We start from the raw sequence: 18,231 nt of genomic DNA on the forward strand, positions 1-18,231 counted from the left end.
GCGAGGCCGCCGCCAGACTACTCTCGGTGTTATGGGAACTGCCGGTCTGCATGGGCTAGCAGTTAGCTTAGCCTGCCACGCTTCCACGTCCTGTGAGACCGCCCTCGGTGCTTCCTCCTCAGGCGCAGCTCCAGGCAGGGGCCGTGGTCCCTGGGCCTGCAAGACACGGCAGACCAAGCTCTCCCAGCCGATCCAGCGCCAGCTCTCCCAGCCATCAAAGGAAGACACAACTTAAAAGCAGACGCGGACAAAGACCCTGCATTGACGGTACTGGGTGAGGCCGCCGCACACGCGGGTTCACGCCGCCATCTTCCCACACCGGAAGCGGAAAGAGAGTCATGCTGCAAAGTAGATATCATTATTATTAGTAGCTTTGGTAGTAGTTACGGCATTGGGACTCCTCTGTGTTGTAATTTGCAAAGTCTAAATCTTTAACATTTGGCCAGTGAGTAATACAAAGCTCATCAACGTTGATATCACTTTACTAAAGTAGACTTGGATATCACTCCAAGTTGCACAGAGTTTCAACGGGTAAATAAGCAATAAGTCTCTTTTTCGTTCACAGACTATCAGTCTCCTTAGAGACCGTCAAAAATTGCCATTGCCGACTGTATTTCAAGTCGTCAAGGCGGGGTATTGGGTAAAGTTTTCAACTAGCAATAATCGCGCCTCGGATAAACCTCATCGGCTACGATACTGCCACTGCGCAAAGCTGCAGATGGAGGGGCGGGCCAGGGTACCGACTCCTGCACACATGCATCTCTGTCATGGTTCAGTCATGAGCCCCATGGAACGGAATAAACACTCACAGCTCAACACGCAGGACACTTTAGATATTAGCTAGTATGTTAAAGTTGTCTGCATGATGATATTTCCATTCTAAAGAATCTTTAAGAAACCAGCCAACGTGCTGGTTGCCCCCCCCCAAGTATTCTTCCTGAACGTCTATGCAAACTTCCTCCTCGCCCCCTTCTCCAGCCTACAGAGATCTATTGGATCCGTCTTGAGAATCCATCCAACCCCCGAAACTGTGTCATCCCACATTCATCCAACCACATTCTGATTCATAATCTCATCAGTGTTGAACGTAACGTGACGTCTCAGGATGACTGTCGGACCTGCCGGTCTGCATGGGCTAGCAGTTAGCTTAGCCTGCCCCGCTTCCGCGTCCTGTCAGACCGCCCTCGGTGTTACCTCCTCGTTCGCGGCTCCAGGCAGGGCCGTGGTCCCTGGGCCCATAAGACGCAGCAGACCAAGCTCTTCCAGCCGATCCAGCGCAGCTCTCCCAGCCATCAAATGAAGACAACATTTAATTGCAGACTTGGACAAAGACACTGCATGGAGGGTACTGGGTGAGGCCGCCGCACATGTGATTTCCCGCCGCCATCTGCCCACACGGGGAGGGGAATGAGTATCATATTACAAAGTATAAATCACTAATATTAGTGGCGTTGGGAGTATTTGGTACGCCTCGGTTTTGTGACTTTCAAAGCCGAAGTTTTTAACACTTGATCAATAAGTAATGAAAAGTGAGTCAAACGTTGACACAATTCTGGCAAACGCGAATTTTAAGAGTTACCTTCAACTGCTAAAGTAGATATACTTCCACAACTTTATTTTCCTTATACAGACTATCAGTCTCCTTAGAGACCATCAAAAATTGCCATTGCCGGCTATATTTCAAGTCGTCAAGGCGGGGTATTGGGTAAAGTTTTCAACTAGCAATAATCGCGCCTCGGATAAACCTCATAGGCTACGATACTGCCACTGCGCAAAGCTGCAGGAGGAGGGGCGGGCCAGGCTGCCCACTCCTGCACACATGCATCTCTGTCATGGTTCAGTCATGAGCCCCATGGAACGGAATAACGTTCACAGCTCAACACGCAGGACGCTTTAGATATTAGCTAGTATGTTAAAGTTGTCTGCCTGAGGATATTTCCATTCTAAAGAATCTTTAAGAAACCAGCCAATGTGCTGGTCGACCCCGCCCCAAGTATTCTTCCTGAACATCTATGCAAACTGTGAACAAAGTGTAAAAGTTGGTACAGCATGTAAAGAAACATGTAAAATAATAAACAATCCCTTTTACAAATAACTGCACCACATTGTCACCTGATGCAGAAAGAATATGTGTGATGCCTAGCCACGTGTTCATGTGTTTATTTTTGGATTCAGGAAAAATAAATTCTACAGGACCAGTTTTAAATGAGAGAACGAAGATCACAGGACACGAGCAGTCATTATATAGAGTTATATCCATCCGGTAGAAGATGTATGTGAATCAGCGTGGTGGCAGTGACGTCAGATTGGTCTTGTACCACGTGCTGTGAAACTGACGTCTCACCTGAGCAATCGCGTGCTGTGATGTGTAGAACCCCAACATGTTTCGGCCAATGACCGCCTGCTGTGAGAACGCCGACACGTCTGAGACACGCCCCCTTCTCCAGCCTACAGAGATCTATTGGATCCGTCTCGAGAATCCAACCAAACTGTGTCATCCCACATTCATCCAACTACATTCTGGCATTCTGGTTCATAATCTCATCAGTGTGGAACGTAACGTGACGTCTCAGTTGTAATATATTCGCTATATTATCTGGATGTATCCTATACTGCTAATATATCCATAACAGTGATTTGAGCCGAAGACCAATTCCCAACGTCTTGTCCTCTTTATTGTAGCTCTCCGACTGTCGCAGCAGTCAACATCCGGGGTATATGAGAGCCTAGCTTAACCACCACTAGGTAGCGCTGTTGGTCTACTACATCAGTAGAATTCAGGGTTCTACTCGGGACAGTGTGAACTGCTCAGTGTGTCATTAGGTTGGCATATAAACCATATAAACCACAAACACCTGAGGGGGGCTTTAAAAACCTGCGGCTACCCCAGTTGGACCTTTGTGAAAACTGCAACACGTTCCAAAAAGACCAAGCAGGTGAGCGACGAGGAGAAGAGGAACAGAAGGAATAGCACAGTCATCCCGTAAGTTTCTGGGGTCTCCGAGAAACTCAGGAGAATTTTCATCCCGGTACACTTCAAACCCAGCAACACACTCCGACAAAGACTGGTTCATCCCAAAGACCGTGTACCACATAGCCGGAAAAGCAATCTGGTGTATGCTGTACAATGCAATGAGGACTGCACTGACCTATACATAGGAGAAACCAAACAACCACTACACAAACGGATGGCCCAACACAGAAGGCCAAGCTCCTCAGGACAAGACTCAGCAGTCTATCTACACCTAAAGGAGAAGACACACTCCTTCCATGACAGCAACGTACACATTTTGGACAGAGAAGATAGATGGCTTGAAAGAGGGGTGAAGGAAGCCATTTATGTGAAACTGGAAAAACCATCCCTCAACAGAGGAGGAGGTCTGCGACACCATCTATCTCCCACCTACAATGCCGTCCTTTCATCTCTACCCAGGAGACTCAAGAAGCCTAGCCTCCAAGAACAACAGTCGGTCGCTAACGGCTCCAAAACGACTCTCATGACCACTGAACAATGAAGTCGAAACTAACCCCCCCAACCACCGTCGCTGCTAAACAAATGCAAATCAACAGCTCCGATGGCGACGGACGTTGGTAAACATCAGATCACAAAGAGCCATGGACATCATTAGCTCTGACAACGACTCCTAGACCAGTGGTTCTCAACCTTTTTGGGGTCCTGGACCCCCTGCGTATTTTTGATCTACCCTGAGGACCCCTCCACCTGATCTTGGGGGAGGGGGTTTTCAATTTGATAGAAACAGTAGAAACTGCATTTTAAATTGCATTATAGCATTTATCCACTCTTTGGGGCAAAAATAAGAGCTTTCAGTTGTAACTTAGATATAGTTAACAAAACAGAATTCTTATGCAGTAACTTTCAGATATATGTAACAAAACAGAATATGTATTCAGTAACTTTCAGATATATGTAACAAAACAGAATATGTATTCAGCAACTTTCAGATATATGTAACAACAGAATTTTTATGCAGTAACTTTTAACAATGCAAACGGGAGCGAGATCTCTTATTAAAATACAATAAATTACACTTGTGAAACAGATGTAATTAGAGAAAAAAGTCCTGTTAGCCTTTATAGTTTAGGTAGATAAAGGTCTCAGTCACATTTGAGTAAAATAACCCTATTTCTATAAATGTCATAGGATCTTTTTTTTAAAGATATTTTATTTTCACGGACCCCTTGCAATTACACCACGGACCACTAGGGGTCCGCGGACCCCCGGTTGAGAAACACTCTGCTAGAGGATATCCATAGGAGCTGAATCAAGTGCAGCTGGACTTGGTATATATCCGTAAAGACGTTTATAGTACATATGTAATTCACATTGTACTAAACATTGGCTTGGGTAATTACAAAACTGGCAATCACAAAACAGATGTGGTAATATCGTGTAACTATTGTTATGTTTCTGTCCTACACTACTTGCCGTAGTTGTGTGAGCGCTGCATGCTGGGAACCCGGATGTTTGTTTTAAAAAAAAGTTGATTGAAGGCTCCGTGTAAAGACCGACGATGAGTGTAGCTCTGTGTCAGTGATTTATTGGTTTATGACCAGAATCATAAAAGAGTCCCCTGGATATAACAACTCTGTACTTGCACGAAGGCTACATTGTAGTTATTATGTATATATACACACAGGCCTATTAGAGAATCTGAATTTGCCCACCTAGTTTTATGTACGCCCAGCCGCCCGCAAAATTCTGGCTACGCTACTGCTGCCCCCCCGTCCAAGTATTCTTTCTGAACATCTATGCAATTTATAAACAATGTGTAGAATTTGGTAGAGCATGTAAATAAACTAGATGTTAACATAACTATGAAGCCGAGTTTGATTGGCTATATTCAATTTTTAACGTGGATGTGCTTCCACTAGGTTTATTATTCTTTCACAGATTATGAGTCTCCTTAGAGACCGTCAAAAATTGCCATTGCCGACTATATTTCAAGTCGTCATAGCGGGGTATTGGGTAAAGTTTTCAACTAGCAATAATCGCGCCTCGGATAAACCTCATAGGCTACGATACTGCCACTGCGCAAAGCTACAGGAGGAGGTGCGGGCCAGGCTCCCGACTCCTGCCCGCATGCATCTCTGTCATGGTTCAGTCATGAGCCCCATGGAACGGAATAACGTTCACAGCTCAACACGCAGGACACTTTAGATAGTAGCTAGGATTTTAAAGTTGTCTGCCTGAGGATATTTCCACACTAAAGAATCTTTAAGAAACCAGCCAATGTGCTGTTTCTGAACATCTCTCAACAAAGTGTAAAAGTTGGTACAACATGTAAAGAAACATGCAAAATAATAAACAATCCCTTTTACAAATAACCGCACCACATTGTCACCTGATGCGAAGAGAATACGTGTGATGCCCAGCCACGTGTTCGTGTGTTTATTTCTGGATTAAGTTTTGAATGACAGAACGAAGATCACAGGACACGAGCAGTCATTGTATAGAGTTATAGCCATCCGGTAGAAGACGTATGCGGTGACAGTGACGTCAGATTAAACTTGTACCACGTGCTGTGAAACTGACATTTCCCCTAACCAATCGCGTGCTATGATGTGTAGAACCCCCCCCTCAACACGTTTCAGCCAATGACCGCCTGCTGTGAGAAGGCCGACACGTCTGGGACACGCCCCCTTTCTCCAGCCTACGGAGATCACTTGGATCCGTCTCGAGAATCCATCCAACCCCTGAAAACTGTGTCACCCCACATTCAGGCATTCTGGTTCATAATCTCATCAGCGTTGAACGTAACGTGACGTGTCGGCAGAATCCGGGTTTGTTCTACTCGGGACAGTGTGAACTGTTCAGTGTGTCATTAAGGTAACCATGTAAACCATGTGCATGAGTATCATGCTGCAAAGTATACGTCACTAACATTAGTAGCTTTGGGCATTGCAACTCCTCTGTGTATTGACCTGCAAAGCCAGAGGCGCTAATATCCGGTCAATAAATCATACAAAGCTTATCGAGCGTTAATTTAATTTGATTAGAGCGGAGCTTGTGAGATCTTTTTGCTGACGATTTGCGGGTGACTCGCTGTGGCGACCCCTAACGGCAGCAGCCGTAAATGACAGTAGTTGTGAATTCTTTCCTCGAGCACTGCGTCGTTTAAAGCGCTTGTAAAGAGGATATACTCACATGACGTGTTAATTTTTACACAGATAAGTCCCCGTGGAACAAAAGCAATAAATAAGATTCTAGATCAGCCTGCACTGCGTTCTAGAACTTCTTTGTATCTTATTGTTTCACAGGTTATGAGTCTCCTTAGAGACCGTCAAAAATTGCCATTGCCGACTATATTTCAAGTCGTCAAGGCGGGGTATTGGGTAAAGTTTTCAACTAGCAATAATCGCGCCTCGGATAAACCTCATAGGCTACGATACTGCCACTGCGCAAAGCTGCAGGACGAGGTGCGGGCCAGGCTCCCCACTCCTGCACACATGCATCTCTGTCATGGTTCAGTTATCGGCCCCATGGAACGGAATAAACACTCACAGCTCAACACGCAGGACACTTTAGATAGTAGCTAGGATGATGAAGTTGTCTGCCTGATGATATTCCCATATTAAAGAATCTTTAAGAAACCAGCCAATTTGCTGGATGCACCGCACCCCACTCCCCAATAATCCTTTCTGAACATCTATGCAAAGTGTGAGCATAGTGTAAAAGTTGGTACAGCATGTAAACAAAACTGTATGGTAGTATAACTATTGTTATATAAGAATTTGAAGTGTTACGCTCAATCTATGATGTAGGTGTGCTGTCATCATGCTCTTTAATTGTTCACAGATTACCAGTCTCCGGAGAGACTATCAAAAATTGCCATTGCCGACTATATTTCAAGTCGTCATAGCGGGGTATTGGGTAAAGTTTTCAACTAGCAATAATCGCGCCTCGGATAAACCTCATAGGCTACGATACTGCCACTGCGCAAAGCTGCAGGAGGAGGGGCGGGCCAGGCTGCCCACTCCTGCACACATGCATCTCTGTCATGGTTCTGTCTGGGCCTCATGGAACGGAATAACGTTCACAGCTCAACATGCTAATAAAGACTCACAGCTCAACACGCAGGGCACTTTAGATATTAGCTAGCATGTTAAAGTTGTCTGCCGGATGATATTTCCACACTAAAATAAGGCGTCTATCCAAGTTGTGAAGCGCTGTGGGTCCGCTCCATCACGCCGCCTGTGGTAAACCGAGTGGGCGGAGCTTGCACCCCATGTAAAGGACGTCTCAGCCCGATGCCCCGGATGCCCCGGATGCCCCGCTCAATTCAAGCGGCAAAAGAGGCGTGTCTGCCTACCTCGACCACATGGCTGACGCAAACGCACCAGCAAGAAAGCGACCTGGAACTGGAGAATAAAGTCGGTGTCTGGGCTTAATGCGTCGCATCTGTGTGACGTCGTTGACGCGTCAGCGATTAACGACAGCTTGACCGCTCTGACGCGTTATTATGGCTCCCACTGCTTTTCTCGGCAAGTCCCGCCCCTACTCGGCCTCTGATTAGCTAACCTTCAACCTAACCCCGCCCTAACCCTAACCTTAACCAACCCAACCAACGGAGGCAACCGGTACTGGCCAATCAGAGGCAGGGTTCCCAGAAAAGCGGTGGGATCCATAACAACGCCGTTCTGACAGATCCCGGCTTTGCTCGAGGTGACGCCTCCTCCCGCCGGCGAACGTTTTCTCCTCCTCCCTCGCCGGATTGTGCCGCGGCCGTAAAGGAGCGCACCCTGTAAAAGGACCCGACACGAGAGTGGGTGGGTTTTTTTTATAAAAACACGCAAATAAACGATCCCTTTTACACACAGCTGCACCATTTTGCCTCCCGTTGCGAAAAGACTTGGTGCCCAGCCAAGTTGTTCACGTGCTCATTTTTGGATTTAGGAAGAATCGATTCAGCAGGATCAGTTCTAAATGAGAGAAGGCAGATCGCAGCGGTCATTATATAGAGTTATAGCCATCCAGCTGGCGACGTGTTTGAACTAACGTGGCGACCGTGACATCAGATTAGCCTTGTACCTGACCAATAGCGCCCCCTTCTGCAAGCCTTACACAGATCTATTGGATCCGTCTCGAGAATCCCGAACCCGTGTCATCCCCGCATCCATTCAACTAAATTCTGGCTCATAATCACATCAGTGTTGAACGTAACGTGATTAGCCTGGACTGCACAGTGTGTTTTATATATATATATATATATGTGTGTGTGTGTGTGTGTGTGTGTGTGTCGGCATATACTAAACCCTGTGCAGAAGTATCATGTAGCAAAGCATTGTGACTCCTCTGTAGCGACTTGCAAGGCAAAACTAATATCTGGACAATACGTCATTCAACAGTCATCGAGTAAGACTAATCAATTCCACGGGGCTTTATTGGCATGGCCATGTTCTGTTACACAGTACTGCCAAAGCACAAGTTGGCACTAAACAATACGGCAGCTTATAACAAAGCAATTAAATTGTTCTTGCTGTGCTGTTAAAAATAATCAACCAATCAATATCACAATGGTGCTTGTGTACACGTTAACTGATCTCCAGCGACAAAGGAAGAGAAACCGTGAATGGCTAAGGGCCCTTTCACACTTCTTATGTTGTTTAGTCCGGACTTTCCAGAAAAGTCCGAACCAGATTGCCAAGTGTGAAACCTCTTGGGCCAGGGTACAGGGATCAAAGACTCGGTCTTTGGTCCAAGCTCAGGAGGTAGTGTCGGTTCCGACCAAGGTATATGAATGTCTAATGTGAAATCAAAGGTTCGGACTTTTGGATCAATCATAGGAAGTGATAAAACAAGCATAAACAGTAACACCTGGCAACAACGAGCCAAAAGTTCAAGTCAAGGTCCGCCGTTATGAAAGCAAAAGTCCTGAACCTAATGACTATAGAATAAAAGATGTGAAAGCACCAGAAGCAGACTGATTCAGCCCTTGGTTTGAACTTTCAGGTGTGAAAGGGACTCAGAACAACTATGTAACAAAGCCAATAAAATGAGATTCTAGATCAGTCCGCATTATGTTCTGGAATTATTTTATATCTTATTGTTTCACCTGTGATCAGTCTCCTTAGAGACCGTCAAAAATTGCCATTGCCGACTATATTTCAAGTCGTCAAGGCGGGGTATTGGGTAAAGTTTTCAACTAGCAATAATCGCGCCTCGGATAAACCTCATAGGCTACGATACTGCCACTGCGCAAAGCTGGGGAAGCCGAGCCCGGAGCAGGGGAGTGATTCCTACACGCCCGCATGGCGGTGACGGGTACCCCGGGAAAGTTCCAGTAAAGTGCGCTTCTCTTAAAGTGACACATAGACGGTATATCATCGCATCGGCTGCTGTTTTAACTCCCGCCCGTTTGATGATATTACCACCTAAAATTTAACAATCGGAACACAATCCCGCAATGCATTGTGGGAGTCAATGCCCTCTTGCAAGCCCCCTTCTGTACGGAGGAGCCCGCGTTTAACAATAAAATAAAAATTAAACGTGGCATATATGACACACTCTGAAAGATACGGGCAGATATGATCCGATGGTTGACAAGATATTTGAAATAAACACCAGTCAAACGAAACGCATTTGATTTTTCCTTTTTCAGACGGATGAGAAACTACGGAAGCCCGTTGGTCAAACTGGTATTCTGGCCCCCTACTGGTAACAAATAAAAAAACGCCCAAATGAACGACGTCTGTACAAAGTGCAGGGTGGCTGCATCACAGAAGAGGGGCAAAACTATCCCATTATTTTTGGCAGCAAAATTCCTCATAATTTATAATCAGAAAGCGGAAGCACACGTTAGTCCCAGTCCTGTAATGCACAGAACAGCTGTATTCTGCTTGTCCTGCATTCGACATATTGCCATAAATGTATATGTATATCTATAGAATAGACATGTATTTCTTCAATTTGCAGTTTTCTTTTCTCTATTAATAACTTCGATGTTGTTTCATCTTAAATATATTGAAGATTTTTGATCCACTTATAAAAAAAAATTATGTTAATGAGGGGGGGCTTGGCTCGGGGTTGGGTGAGAAGGGTCTCAAAGATTGTAACATAAGGTATTTATTTACACGTCTGACTGTATTGTGGCTTTCCAAAATAAAAAGAGGGGGAGTCCACGTTCTGCCGTCGACCCCCTTCCCTCGTGGACAAACTATGAGCCCAATGCGCCACCAGATGGCAGCATAATCCACACACTGACCCCCTTCCTATGCACGGCCCGGTCCGTTGATAACAAATTGCAAAATAAATTAATAAAACAAAAGAGAACACGGGAAATTCTAATCATTATACCCATATCGAACCAAACAACCCGGTTGGTTATGAATTGTACAAAAGCCTCATCATTTATTTTGACAGCCAGGGACATTGCTTTCCCTGTCCAGAGCCGCATGTATATGAGCCCACTCAACTAGACAAAGTGCCGGGAGAAGTTCTGTGCTTGTGTGAATTAACGACAACACGAGGTACAGCAAGGTTACACGGAAATGACGAAACGAAAAGGGTCACATGGCTCAGACCAATGCTAGCTAGTACCGACTGACGTTACAAACCTGGGTTTTCTCACCTGCTCAGAGAGCTAGCAGATGCTCTTCTTAAACATTCGCTGTCCATTCGCGGGTGGTGTAGCGGTCTATTCCGTTGCCTACCAACATGGGGATCGCCGGTTCGAATCCCCGTGTTACCTCCGGCTTGGTCGGGCGTCCCTACAGACACAATTGGCCGTGTCTGCGGGTGGGAAGCTGGATGTGGGTTTGTGTCCGGGTCGCTGCAGTAGCGCTTCCTCTGGTGGGTCGGCCTGCCTGTTCGGGGGGGAGGGGGACCTGGAGGGAATAGCGTGATCCCCCCACGTGCTACGTCCCCCTAGTGAAACTCCTCACTGTCAGGTGAAAAGAAGCGGCTGGCGACTCCACATGTATGGGAGGAGGCATGTGGTGGTCTGCAGCCCTGCCCGCATCGGCAGAGGGGGAGGAGCATCGACCGGGACAGCTCGGAAGAGTGGGGTAATAGGCCGGGTACAACACGTTTTTTGGAACAGGTATACAAGACAAACAACCACAAAATTTAAAAACAAACAAACAAACAAACATGGAGGACCCCCCCTCACCCCAAGGCTCAAGAAAGACAAAAAAGGACTATGCAGGGACTTCTTAGTCCAGTTCCACATAATAACTTTGTTTTGAAGACAATATAAAGTTGTACACACATATCTGTGTTAATACTGCCGTCACAACCAGGTAAAAGTACATCAGCAGAAGGGAAACCCTTCAATAAAGTCTATGAAAGGACTCCAGGTCAAAGCAAAGTTTCTGCTGGATTTACATATTTTATATGGGAGCTTTTCTAAAGGTAGAGAGGACAGCTCCTCCCTCAACCACTGCAGAAACGATGGAGCTTTATTCCACTTCCGGTTAAACAGAACAAGTCTGCGAGCTAGCAATGAAGCAAATGCTAGAGCATGAGCCTGCAAAGTGGTGACCTTGCAGTTGGGGGGCGGCATGCCAACGATGGCTGTGTTAGATCAGGGATTATGGTCTGTCTACAGATATGAGAGAATACATTAAATATATGTCCCCAGCAGCTGTTGAGAGAGGGGCATGCCCAGAACACGTGTCCCACCGAGGCTGGACTATGGCTGCACCTCGGACAGCCAGGGTCTGTGGTGGGAGATTCTGGCCAGCTTGTCCCCCGAGTAGTGAAGACGGTGAAGCACCTTAAACTGAATTAAACCGTGTCGCATACACACTTCCTCATTGTGTATATGAGTTAAGCTGTCCCACCATGCCTCCTCAGAAAGCTCTACACCCAAATCTCTCCCCCATGCAGTTTTTGTTTTGTCCCAGGATATCTGTTTTAATCCCTGGATCAGTGTGTGGATTATAGAGACGCGTTTCTTCCCAAAGGAATCCGGCTCCAGAATAACGCCTAAGTGGCTCCTGGGGGGCAGATAAGCAAATGAGGGGAACACTTTCTTGGCAAAACTACCAATTGGAAGGTATCTAAAAAAATGGGATCTGGGTATGGTATGGTCTTTGGTAAGTGTTTCACATGAGGTGAAGGTTCTGTCTGTAAAGAGACCGCAGAAGAGCACCGGTCCATTTCTGTGCCGGTGTTGGAATGGGTTATCTAGCACAGATGACGAGAAGAATTGATTATTTGCTAGTGGAAAAAGCCCGCTAGCAGGCTTTAATCCAGCATGCCTCCTGAACTGGAGCCACACCCCAAGCGAAGCTTTAACCACCGGGGTTGTTATTTGTATGTTAGGATTATGTGGTAGTGGAGAGGTGGGTATCGGTAGAGGACTGGATAAGAGCTCCATGTGAGCCCAATCTGTGCCCTGTTGACTCTTATATGTAAAGGTTTTACAATGTTCGCAGCCCAGTAGTAACAAATAAAGTTAGGCAAGCCTAATCCCCCTGTCTCCTTAGGGACCTCCAAGTATGTTTTCTTCGTCCTGGGGTTTTAATTGTTCCAGATGAATGATGACATTAACCTGTCTAGTTGTTGAAAAGTTGTCTTAGGTATGAATATGGGAATCATTTGAAAAAGATAGCGAAATCTGGGTAAGACTGTCATTTTAACTACATTAATGCGGCCCGCTAATGAAATTGGTAGCGTTGACCACTTTTTTAAATCTTGTTTTGTTCGTTCTAATAGTGTTTTAAGGTTGTGGTTATATAACCTCCCCATTGGATGGGTGACTTTGATTCATAAATATGCAAATACATTGTGTTCAAGTTTAAATGGAAAGCTAGAGTAGTCTCTATCAGTGTGGTTAATTGGAAAAAGCAAGCTCTTTGAATAGTTTATCTTATAACCTGACAGGTGACCAAAGTTATCTAGGGTAAGCAATAGTCTTGGTATGGATTCGATTGGGTGGGATATACATAACAACAGGCAATGCGCATAAAGCGATACCTTATGCGATTTACCGCCTCATGAGTTACCTTTAATGCCATCCTCTCCCCTGAGAGCTACAGCGAGTGGCTCAACTGCCAATCTGAACTGGTAAGGGGAGAAGCTGCAGCCCTGTCTGCAGCCCCTGTGGAGCGAAAAATAATCAGAAATAATGTGTGTGTGTGTGTGTGTGTGTGTGTGTGTGTGTGTGTGTGTGTGTGTGTGTGTGTGTGTGTGTGTGTGTGTGTGTGTGTGTGTTGTAACGTGCATGGATAAGGAGACACGTTGGTCCTTGACTAACGGGTCGGACCCTTTAGTCGACTGGTTAAAGTTGTCGCTTGCGAGGGTCCGCGGTGGTGTAGCGGTCTAAGCATCGGCTTTGTGTCGATGCAGTTGCCCACTGGGGACTGGGGTTCGCGCCCCGGTCTCGTCAGATCCGACTATGGCCGGACTCGATGAAGCAGCAATCATTGGCAAGCTCTGTCTTCGGGAGGGGGGCGGAGTCGGCTTGTGTTCGTCACGTGAATGCGTCTCTGTGTGTGTCGGAGGAAACAGTGGTTCGGCCTGGAGTCGCCTTGTCACGAAAGTGGGGAGGCGGTCTCCTTCGAGACTGCCGGCCGGAGAGATGCAGTTGGCGAATGCATGCAGTGCGAGGGTGGGTGTTTGAATTAAAATAGGGATCGATTGGCCACTAAATTGGGAGAAAAAAAGGGAAAAATCAGGAATAAATTTATAATAAAAAAAAAAAAAGTTGTCGCTTGCGGAATGGGAAACATGGGTTCGCGTCCCGCCTGTGGCGGTACCGGGCTGCCCCCTGAATTCGCTACAATATGTATGTGTGTGTGTGTGTGTGTGTGTATCTATATATATTTATATATTCGCTGTCGCAGGACTTGCTGGTTTATGAAGAAAAGAAAATTATTAAAAACGTGTTGTCGAACACGTAGACAAGTTCGTCCAGAGTTTGAGCACCTGGCTACTAGCTAGTTTTGATGCTCTTTTTGACGCCATACTGACCTATAGTTGTGCAAGGATATATAAAAAAAAATGTAAAAAATAAAGCGGAAACTGATCTAAACTTCTTAAAATTTAAATCATCCATCCATCCATTATCCAAACCACTTGTCCAGCTCTCAGGGTCGCGGGGATGCTGGAGTCCTTCCCAGCAGTCATTGGGCGGCAGGCGGGGAGACACGCTGGACAGGCCGCCACAGAATGATTCCATAACTGTGGGCCGCGGCCTCCTAGTGGACTGTGGCGGTACTACAAGTAGGCTTGAGAGGCCGTTTAAGTTTTCTAATTTTGCAATTAAGCTTGCAATTAGCATAACATATTTACTATTGAATATTTGCGTTTAAACATAGAATTGTTCTGTTTATGAAATAAAATATAAAAAGGGAAATACTTCGTCTTAGCCTCGCGTGTTGATCAGAGTTGGGATTAAAGGCTCCGGTGGGCCGCGGCATTCTGAAATTTGGGAGAGGCTGACTGAAAGTGTTCTTCGACGTGTTTTTATCAGGATTATTAAAACCCTAGAAGAACCTCGCTACAATGTAGCGGTTTGCTAGAAGAGCCCCGCTACAATGTAGCGGTTTGGTTATCCACCCGTCTAAATCTCCCTCCTCTTCATCCTGCCAGCTAACCACCTTCCCCCTGCCCCTAAACCCCCCCCACTCCAACTCCCTCCCCCCCCAAATGCTCAGAATCATCTGAAATGCCGAGAAAAGTGGTTTTTAGCCATTTTTAGAAAATGCATAATTATGCATAATTACTATAATTATTTTAATTTTCTGCTATTTTTCTGGTCCTCTCTGGAACAAAAACATTAGGATCATAAGTGCATTTTTGCAAAAATGCATATATTTTGCATAATGCCAAAACATTTAAGTCCCAGAAAGTTTTTTATATAGGTGAAAAAATCAAAGATGCTCAGAATCATCTGACATGCCGAGAAAAGTGGTTTTAAGCCATTTTTAGAAAAATGCATATTTATGCTTGCTTGCTTGCTGGTTGTCCATCGTGCCCGATGATGACCATCTTCTTCTATTTGTGGGTCCTTTGGTGGCTGAATAGTCCGATCCTGGATGCACAGTTGCGGTTGCAGACCGGGCATGTAAAAGTGGTGCTGGAGGGGGTAGGGGTAGCTTTGCGAGCATGCCTCTTTGCACGCTTTGCTACACGGTGTTGTGTGCGCTGGTTTTCCATGTACTTCACTCCCTCTGAGATGTGAGAGCGCCAGGCTGTGCGGCAGAAAGCAAGTTCCTCCAAAGAAGAGGGGTTGATCTGACATCTTTTTAGTGTGGTCTTCATTTGGTCTTTGAACCGCTTCTTCTGCCCACCAGCAGTGCGTTGACCAAGGCGTAGTTGGCCGTAGAGGACTTTTCGTGGGAGTCGTTCGCTGGGCACGCGAATAACATGCCCACGCCACCTGAGTTGATGGTGTTTTAGGGTAGACTCCACGCTGCATATTTATGCATATTGATGCATAATTATGCATAATTTTAATTTTCTGAGATTTTCCCCCTTACTCTCTGGGACAATACCTACCACCTCCAAAAAGAATGAGGATCATAAGTGCTTTAGTTTTCGGTCCCGCTATCTACACTAACACACCACACACACACACACACACATTCTGAAAATATACGAGTGATTGCTCGCAACTATGTCATTATAAGCATCAAAACTAACCAGGCCTGAGTTGGGTGCTAATCTTATATATTATACTCGGGTTAAAAAAAACCTAGTAAAACATCAGCTGTGCCACGAGCTGATGGCGTCACACACGTGGAATCGGTGTAAGAGAAGCAAATAGACATTCAGCATAATTGCACCCAAATAGTCCCTGCAGCATTTTCACTTCACACTAAAAGCCGCGCTCGTGGATAATGACGCGCGCCACCGGGCGCTTAGCAGATAAGCGGTGGCGTGCAGGTGTTGCAGCCGCCTGCTCTGACACGTTGGGGCGGGGGGGGGGTGAGGGGAGGATTTGCTCCTGCCAGGACGTCAGGGCCTACCCGGCTCTCAGAGGCCGGGGTCGGATCACTGTCAGCTACAGGTAAGTATGCAGATAAGGGGATTACAACATGTTTGTGCCACATAATCTTAAATGAATCCTGCCGGCTTGTGTTTCCATCCCTGCCCGGCGAGCCCCGCATCTCCCGCCTCACAGCTGCGGGCTGCAAATTGAACGATGCTCAAAGTCAAAGGATGATCCCCTCGCTACACCACGTGGGTTAAAGAAGCGGCTGGGGGGGGGGTTTACGGTCATTTGACAACCGTGGCAGTAATAATCTCCTTTAATTCTTCCCGGGACCGTGATTCGGTTTTTTTTTTTTTTTGGTCTATTTTTTTTCCCCCTGCCCCTCCTGCTCATCAGTTGTGTCCAGTCAAGCGATGCATGTGGGTTTTGTAATCATCCGGATCCGTTGCTGTAAATGAGGTCTGGTGTAGAGACTTGACCTGTTGAGTAAATACGAGGGTGAGTGCTCTCTCCAAGCCTCCCCCCTCCCCCCCACCCCTTCCTGAGGCCCCCCCCCCCATCCCTTCCCGAGGCCCCGGAGCTCTCTCTGGTAATGGAAGGAGGATGGAAATAGACTGTGGCAGATGGCTTGGCCGTGGCAGCCGTTCACGCACGGCTGCAGCATGGGCGGCCCACATAAGATCCAAAAAAGCGGGGCTCGGGGGGGGGGGGCCGTCCGTGGTCCTCGGCATGCTCAGGGTCCGCTGAAATATCAGTCACGTGGTTTGTGCCCTGGAATAATAACAGGGGGGAAAAAATCAATGTCCTCCCTAATGCAGGACGGTAGTACGGCACTATATGGGAGCCATACTGGGCCGGCGTCTGTGGATTAGGTTACACACCCGCCAAGTAGGCTGCGGCCCCCATATTAGGTTAAGCATGCATTTTCAATCGGGCCAATCCAGTTCGGACCGCATTGCACGGTCTCGCCTCCAGCCGCACGCGTTCTGCAGACCTGTTCTCGGGGAGACGCGGCCTCTCCCAGCAACCCATCGGCTCGTGCACGTCAATCTAATGCGCAACAGCGGCCGAACGCGCGCGTTATCTCGGTCCCATCGCGCGGCGCTGCTCCTTAGGAGACCTTTATTGACGCTGAGAGCCCCTCTGTCCGCGGCGTGAGAGGGGCCACCTGGACCATCAGGGCCCGGCTGGAGCCGGCGTGATTAGATTCTGCAGAGAGGGCGGGGAGCGGTGACACGTGACACGACTCAGACGGGAGCGGGACATCTGATAAGACAAGACAAATGTCGCCTTTTAGGCCCCGAGACTGACAAACAGCTGCAGGATAAGTCTCACTGCGGGGCTCAGACCGACGCATGAAATAGGATGTGAAGAGAGTCTCTGTCTCCCCCTCCGTGTCTCCGCTCCCCCTCGGTGTCTCCGCTCTCCCCCTCTTGTCTCTAGGAGCGCTGCGGGCTGTTCGCGCCCGCCCACAGACTGCTGCCACCCTGCTATTCCCAGCTTGTGGTTGTTTCCCAGAGCCAGTCAGAATAACACCATACGCCTATAGCCTCGTGCCAAACCCGATGTCTCGCTGTCGCACATCCGGGGTAACGGAGCTTTTTGCACACAATATGGTCAGGTGTCTTGAACATCACCCCCCACCCCTCCTCCCAAACCCCCCTCACCCATACTCACATGACATCTAGACTGGCATTTTGTGATGCAGGTCTGAGGAGACGTTCAAAATCAAATCCCCCTCCCCCCTCCCCCGATACGTTAAGATGACCTTCTGCGGTCTCCCCCCCCACCCCCGGCGAGTCTGTCATCCCACCTGCGTCCTCCGCTCTCCATCACGTCCCGTCCTGACGTATCCGTTCACCTTCACCTGCAGACAACGCGACTAACTGGCAGCTCAGACGGATTCCTGACGGGTGCGCTGGCCCGCCAATGTGGCTGTGCTGCAGTAGCAGTAACGCTCCATACCCACCCACCCATCCATCCATCCATCCATCCATCCACCCATCCTTTATCCATCCTTTATCCAAGCCGCTTATCCCAATCCCAACACATGCACACCTAGGGACCGTTCGGTACGGCCGAGTCACCTGACCTACGTGTCTTTGGACCGTGGGAGGAAACCGGAGCCCCCGGAGGAAACCCACGCAGACACGGGGAGGACATGCAAACTCCACACAGAGGACGACCCCCCCCCAAGGTTGGACTCCCTCGGGGCTCGAACCCGGGACCTTGTTGCTGTTAGGCGACCAAGCTGACCACTGTGCTGCCCCCAATTAGGGATATACTCCACCCATGAACATCCAGTATGGGTAGCGTAGTGTGCATGGAT

At 47.5% G+C, this 18,231-nt stretch overlaps 6 non-coding genes across 6 annotated transcripts; all 6 read right to left on the reverse strand.

Moving 5' to 3' along the window:
- Positions 1-573: 573 nt before the first annotated feature.
- Positions 574-714, reverse strand: LOC130114855 (U4 spliceosomal RNA). The gene has a single exon (XR_008810449.1). It is a non-coding gene; the product is annotated as a U4 spliceosomal RNA (small nuclear RNA).
- A 924-nt stretch (positions 715-1,638) lies between these two features.
- Positions 1,639-1,779, reverse strand: LOC130114856 (U4 spliceosomal RNA). Its single transcript, XR_008810450.1, has one exon. It is a non-coding gene; the product is annotated as a U4 spliceosomal RNA (small nuclear RNA).
- Positions 1,780-4,920: 3,141 nt separating this feature from the next.
- LOC130114859 (U4 spliceosomal RNA) lies at positions 4,921-5,061 on the reverse strand. Its single transcript, XR_008810453.1, has one exon. It is a non-coding gene; the product is annotated as a U4 spliceosomal RNA (small nuclear RNA).
- A 1,226-nt stretch (positions 5,062-6,287) lies between these two features.
- Positions 6,288-6,428, reverse strand: LOC130114853 (U4 spliceosomal RNA). Its single transcript, XR_008810447.1, has one exon. It is a non-coding gene; the product is annotated as a U4 spliceosomal RNA (small nuclear RNA).
- A 397-nt stretch (positions 6,429-6,825) lies between these two features.
- Positions 6,826-6,966, reverse strand: LOC130114860 (U4 spliceosomal RNA). Its single transcript, XR_008810454.1, has one exon. It is a non-coding gene; the product is annotated as a U4 spliceosomal RNA (small nuclear RNA).
- A 2,118-nt stretch (positions 6,967-9,084) lies between these two features.
- On the reverse strand, positions 9,085-9,225 carry LOC130114854 (U4 spliceosomal RNA). Its single transcript, XR_008810448.1, has one exon. It is a non-coding gene; the product is annotated as a U4 spliceosomal RNA (small nuclear RNA).
- Positions 9,226-18,231: the final 9,006 nt, after the last annotated feature.

This window comes from Lampris incognitus, chromosome 6, assembly GCF_029633865.1.
Source record: "Lampris incognitus isolate fLamInc1 chromosome 6, fLamInc1.hap2, whole genome shotgun sequence".
NCBI classification, from domain to species: Eukaryota; Metazoa; Chordata; class Actinopteri; order Lampriformes; family Lampridae; genus Lampris; species Lampris incognitus.